The following is a 6,964-nucleotide window of genomic DNA, read 5'->3' on the forward strand; positions in this document are numbered from 1 at the left end:
GGGCCGGCCGGGCCGCGGGCGGTGGTGGCGGCGACTTGCCACGTGGCGGCACGCGAGTGGACCGGGCGGGCGGCGGACGGCGGGATTTTCGTCCGGCGGCGGGCGGACACGTCTGGCCGCGCGGAGATCTCTTTTTCTAGGGTTAGGGGTGGATTGAACCGCGAATTTTTGGAGGGGGGTGTATATATAGGCATAGAGGGAGCTAGGAGAGTCCAAATGAGGTGCGGTTTTCGGCCACGCGATCGTGATCGAACGCTTTAGGATATGGAGCAGAGTTTGGTGGGTTTTGGGCCAAATTGGAGGGGTGTTAGGCTGCAACACACACGAGGCCTTTTCGGTCCCTCGGTTAACCGTTGGAGTATCAAACGAAGTCCAAATGACACGAAACTTGACACGCGGTCTACCGGTAGTACACCAAGGCCGCTTGGCAAGTCTCGGTTCAATCCGGAAATGTTTAATCCCCACACACGAAAGAAAGCTAGAAATGACCACCGGAGGAGAACGAAGCGCCGGAATGCAAAACGGACAACGGGGAAAATGCTCAAATGTATGAGACAAACACGTATGCAAATGAAATGCACATGATGACATGATATGAGATGCATGACAATGATATCAACACACGGAGACAAAACCCGAACCCGAGGAAATAAATATAACTTAACGCCGGAAACGGCAAGAGTTGGAGTACAAATAGGGAAAGTTACATCCGGGGTGTTACAAGTGCGCGAGCTTATCACACGGCATTACGGGACAAAGCGCATTAAGTGCGCTACGTAGGTGTCCATTAGCTTTATCGGGGACGGGAACAAGGCCCGTCCCGTCCGTCGCCGCTTCGCCTCGCTTTGACACTCGTCCAGACCAGCATGCAACACCATGTAGGCAGGCAGGCAGCTGAGGTGGCGCGATGGTAGGGCCTTCATGAAGATATGCATGCCGCCACACAGGTGCTTGTTCATTTGGCCTGTAAGCTGCATGTTGCCACACAGGTGCCTGCCCAGCTGGTTGGGCTGGCACCTGCATGCGAATGGCGGTGGAGTCTTGGCTGATGCGGGCCTGGCAGTGGCCCTGCTGATGCCCTCGGCAAGGATCTTGCCGGGGGCCCGGCAAGGTTCTTGTCGTGGCGTTGCTGTCATCCCCGGCAAGGGTCTTGCCAAGGGTCTTGTGGATTTCCTCGGCTAGGATCCTGCCGAGGGTCGCCGTCTTCTGGTCCTCATCTGAACTCATATGTTTATGAGCTTGGTGAATATTTGCATGCCACCACAGAGGCGCCTCCCGAGCCTTGGTTCCAACGCACTTGGTTAGGTTGGAGCCGGTGGGCTCAAGGGTGGCTCGCTCTGCTGGTGTTGGGCAAGTTGCCCCGGCAAGGCTCTTGCTGGGGCTGCGGGGGGCCGCCTCGGCAAGGATCTTGCCGAGGGAGTCCACCTCGCCCTCTTGCCCTCCCGCGCTTCTGGTCTTGACGTCGCCTTGGTTGTCTTGTGCTTCGGCTTCTCTCCGGCTTCTCTCCTCTGCGCTGCTAAGTGTGGCCGTGGGGCGTGGCTCTGACTACCCATGCACAAGTAAAGGGGTCAAAGGAGAGCCCCTACTTTTGTACACCGACAGGAGCCCCCGGGCCTGGGCCATACATAAGCGCGGCGCGTTGTTGGGCTAGGCCCAGAACGGTGCGCGGGCAGGTGGGACGGATTTTACCGTAGTAATTTCTCGTCCGCTGCGCTTCCCATGACCCGCGTTGAACGCACGACGTGGAGGGTCGTGCATGACGTGGGGGTCATGCGTGGGGCGGTTCTCGCATGCATGCGTCACATCATGGTAAAGAGGCGGCTCGCGCCTTCCCCATAAAAGGAGGGAGGCGTAGAGGCACGACCCATTTACTTGGGTGGACTCGAGTCGTGGTCTTCAAGGCGCCCACGCCCCACGATCACGGGGTGGGGAGCGGCCTCTTCGCCTGTCCCTTCATTGCTGATCGCTCACCATGTGTCCTTCATGCAGGTGGCAGGAGGTGGAGGCGAAAAACTGGGCCGTCGCTGATCAGGGCAGCGAGCCGGTCCTGATTCTCTGCGCCCCCGATGACCGAATTGGTCGAGTGGGGCAGCCGAGCCCCGACTCCGCCCCTTTATAAGGAGGGAAGGGGGAGGCATTCCACATTCTTCCATCACCCGTCTCCTTCCACCTCCGCTTCTTTCTTCCATCCGCCATGGCGAGAGGAGACGCTGGCCCTTCGACGGTGGCGGCGAGGGTTGCTGCTCGTCGGCGCGTTCCTCCTCCCCAAGAGCTTGTGGTGGCAGAACCGGCCACGAGAGGAAGGGGGAGGGGGCGAGGACGAGGTCGTCACGGCGCTCAGGGGAGAGGAGGACGGGGCAGCGCATCGGCCTCGCCTCCGCCAGCGATGCCTCCCCCAACCGAGCACCACATCGGGGACCAGCCCCGCTAGTTCTTCATCAGGCTGCACTGGTCATGCATCGCCGACTCCGTCTCCCTACCGCATTTGCTCGGGAGATGGAGCTCGATCCACCCCAGACCTTCTGGTTTGCACATGAAGGGCCGCGAGAACGGCGGCACGCGGGTCGACATCGACTTCCCTGCTCCTCACGTCATGTACCTCCGCCGTGGATGGAAGACGTTCACACACAACCACAGCTTGACGGCGGGGCTTGTCGTCTACTTCAAGTTAACGGAGGGCAGCCTGCTTTCCGTCAAGGTCTTTGGAGATCTCAGAACTCGCTTGAAGTGCTGCATGGAGAGCTCCTCCGACGATGAAGATTCCTCCTCAAGTGGGAGTGACGAGGAGGATAGCGACATCGACAATGAGGGAGTCGAGCGGCAGGATGCTGACTCCGACGTCAACTGACCGCGTCGCCCCTTCCTCAGTCACGCACCTTGCCGGGGGCCATCCTCGCCAAGCTCTCCATCGGGGTACTCCCCGTCGTCTCCTTGGGCGGCTGGCGTAGGAGGGTCGGAGAAGGCGAAGAAGGCGGGTGGCGGCCTTCAAATCAGAGTACGCGGGTACCGACGCCTTTGTCGCGTATTGCCGACCCGCTGCCTCGTCTTCCAGCTCCTCTCCTGGCACCAAGATGTTCTATTGGTGCCTTCTGCTCCTCGTACCTTGCCTAGGCGCTCTTTTCGCCCTTCCGCTACCTTGTTCCACCTTCTGTGGAGAGGGACAAGAAAGGGATCACGAGCACCTTATCTCTTTTTAGTTTGTAAGTCTACGGGCACTTGTTAATTCTAAGACTTGTAATCCCCTTTGCTCATGTTTTTAATTCCGTATGAACTGTACCTGTATGGGATGTTTTAACGAAAAAGGGTGCTTGTCGGGTTCTTTGTGCGTGAGCGAGGTCCATGCCAAGGATGAATCCTTGTTATTTTTAAGATAAACACTGTCACCCGGCAACAGGCCTTGCTGTCTCCCCACTTCGGTCGACCATTCTCGCGCTCTTGGTGGAGGCAGGGGCGAAGTAGAGTTAGGCCCCTCGTTTATCTCATCGCCACCGCGACTACTACCAAATTCCGACCCAGGAGATAGCTCTTGGGTACAGGAAAGGGGGAGCACGATGGTTTTAAGAACATAAACGAGGTTTCACATGTCCCAGTTCTGTATGGAAACGCATAACAGGGGGATGAAGGACTTATCTGAATCCGCAGCCCCTGGCAACCTTGGCTTTCTGTGGTTGGATCCTTGTATCTTCAGCCCCTGGCAGTCTTGGCTTGCCGGGGCCGGAGCGCCGGTTCGTCCTCTTTCTCCCAAGCGGCTCAGCAGAAGTGTCTGCGTGCCCTGCGAACCAAAGAGAACAGAAAGACGCACACTCGACCTCTAGGCTAGGGGTTAGTCGCTGCTAAGCACTATCAACCCTAACCGAGAGACTTGACCTAGCATGCATGCTATAACTTAGGGCGCCAACGCTTCATTTATTTATGCTTAGGGTCTGCGCCTGGCTTTGTACAGAGGGTTACATGCCTTGCCGGCAATGCTTGTACAAAAGGTGGTTTGCCGGGAGGCCCGGCAACCGCACCTTATGGGTAAAACTTGCGAAGATGTTCGATGTTCCAGGGCTCATTGGGACAACATCTTCGGTCTCCAGGCGGACTGCGCCGGGCCTGGTGATTCGTATTACCCAATAAGGGCCTTCCCACTTTGGCGTCAATTTGTTGGAATTCTTGGCCGACTGAACGTGCCGAAGAACAATGTCGCCTTCCTCAAAACTTCGGGCATGAACCTTGCGGCTATGGTAGCGGCGCAAGTCTTGTTGGTAGCGTGCTGCTCTCACAGCCGCCCGAAGACGATCTTCCTCAAGGAGCATTGCGTCATCTTGCCGCAATCGCTCTTGCTCAAGCTCGTCATAAGCGAGCACTCGAGGTGACCCGTATATGAGTTCCGTGGGGAGAACTGCTTCTGCCCCGTATACCAGGGCAAAGGGTGTCTGGCTGGTGGCTCGATTTGCCATCATTCTGATCGACCAAAGAACTGCCGGCAACTCATCAATCCAACACCTTCCGCTTTTGTGCAGCTTCTCAAAAGTCTTTGTTCTCAGGCCTTGTAGTACTTCAGCATTTGCCCTCTCCGTCTGGTCGTTGCTCCGTGGGTGTGCCATGGAAGCAAAACAGACCTTACTGCCGAGGTCTCGTATGTATTGCATGAAGGCGTGGCTTGTGAACTGCGTGTCGTTGTCGGTGATGACTCTGTTTGGCACACCAAAATGGCAGACTAGTCCCTTGAAGAACTTGACGGCTCACTGTGTTGTCACCTTCCTCACTGCTTCCACCTCCAGCCACTTTGTGAACTTGTCGACTGCAATGTACAAGTACTCAAAGCCCCCGACAGCACGGGGGAAGGGGCCCAGTATGTCGAGCCCCCAGACCGAAAACGTCCTAGAGAGAGGGATTGTTTGAAGGGCTTGAGCTGGTTGATGAAGCTTTTTCGAATGGAACTGGCACACTTCACACCAGGTTACTAGTGCCATCGCATCCTGGAGGGCGGTGGGCCATAAGAAGCCTTGCCGGAATGCCTTGCCGGCAAGGGCCCTCGACCCTATGTGGGAGCCACAGTTGGGGAACGTAGTAATTTCAAAAAAATTCCTACGCACACGCAAGATCATGGTGATGCACAACAACGAGAGGGGAGAGTATTGTCTACGTACCCTCGTAGACCGGAAGCAGAATAACAACGTTGTTGATGTAGTCGTACGTCTTCACGGCCCGACCGATCAAGCACCAAAACTACGGCACCTCCGAGTTTTTGCACACGTTCATCTCGATGATGATCCCGGACTCCGATCTAGCAAAGTGTCGGGGATGAGTTCCGTCAGCACGACGGCGTGGTGATGATCTTGATGTTCTACCGTCGCAGGGCTTCGCCTAAGCACCGCTACAATATTACCGAGGATTATGGTGGAGGGGGGCACCGCACATGGCTAAGAGATCAATGATCAATTGTTGTGTCTCTGGGGTGCCCCCTGCCCCCGTATATAAAGGAGTGGAGGAGGGGGCCGGCCAAGGAGGGTGGCGCGCCCAAGGGGGGGAGTCCAACTCCCACCGGGAGTAGGACTCCCCCTTTTCCTATTACGAGTAGGAGAGGGAAGGAAGAGGAAGGAGGGAGGAAGGAAAGGGGGGGGGGGGCGGCCCTCCTCCCAATTCGGATTGGGCTTGGGGGGGGGCGCCCCCTCCCTTGCTCCTTTCCCCTCCTTTCCACTAAGGCCCAATAAGGCCCATATACCTCCCGGGGGGTTCCGATAACCTCCCGGTGATCCGGTATTGTCCCAATCTCACCCGGAACCTTTCTGATGTCCAAATATAGTCGTCCAATATATCGATCTTTATGTCTCGACCATTTAGAGACTCCTCGTCAAGTCCGTGATCACATCTGGGACTCCGAACAACTTTCGGCACATCAAAATATATAAACTCATAATGAAACTGTCATCGTAACGTTAAGCGTGCGGACCCTACGGGTTCGAGAACAATGTAGACATGACCGAGACACGTCTCCGGTTAATAACCAATAGCGGAACCTGGATGCTCATATTGGCTCCTACATATTCTACGAAGATCTTTATCGGTCAGACTGCATAACAACATACGTTGTTCCCTTTGTCATCGGTATGTTACTTGCCCGAGATTCGATCGTCGGTATCTCAATACCTAGTTCAATCTTGTTACCAGCAAGTCTCTTTACTCGTTCCGTAATACATCATCTTGCAGCTAACTTATTAGTTTCATTGCTTGCAAGGCTTAAGTGATGTGCATTACCGAGAGGTCCCAACGATACCTCTCCGATAATCGGAGCGACAAATCCTAATCTCGAAATACGCCAACCCAACATGTACCTTTGGAGACACCGGTAGAGCACCTTTATAATCACCCAGTTACGTTGTGACATTTGGTAGCACACAAAGTGTTCCTCTGGTAAAAGGGGGTTGCATAATCTCATAGTCATAGGAACATGTATAAGTCATGAAGAAAGCAATAACAACATACTAAACGATCGGGTGCTAAGCTAATGGAATGGGTCATGTCAATCACATCATTCTCCTAATGATGTGATCCCGTTAATCAAATGACAACTCATGTCTATGGTTAGGAAACATAACCATCTTCGATTAACGAGCTAGTCAAGTAGAGGCATACTAGTGACACTTTGTTTGTCTATGTATTCACACAAGTATTACGTTTCCGGTTAATACAATTCTAGCATGAATAATAAACATTTATCATGATATAAGCAAATAAATAATAACTTTATTATTGCCTCTAGGGCATATTTCCTTCAGTCTCCCACTTGCACTAGAGTCAACAATCTAGTTCACATCGCCATGTGATTTAATACCAATAGTTCACATCACCATGTGATTAACACCAATAGTTCACATCACCATGTGATTAACACCCAACACCCAAAGGCTTTACTAGAGTCAATATATAGTTCACATCGTTATGTGATTAACACCCAAAGAGTACTAAGGTGTGATCA

The sequence above is a fragment of the Triticum dicoccoides genome, chromosome 4A (assembly GCF_002162155.2).
Source record: "Triticum dicoccoides isolate Atlit2015 ecotype Zavitan chromosome 4A, WEW_v2.0, whole genome shotgun sequence".
Taxonomy (NCBI): Eukaryota; Viridiplantae; Streptophyta; class Magnoliopsida; order Poales; family Poaceae; genus Triticum; species Triticum dicoccoides.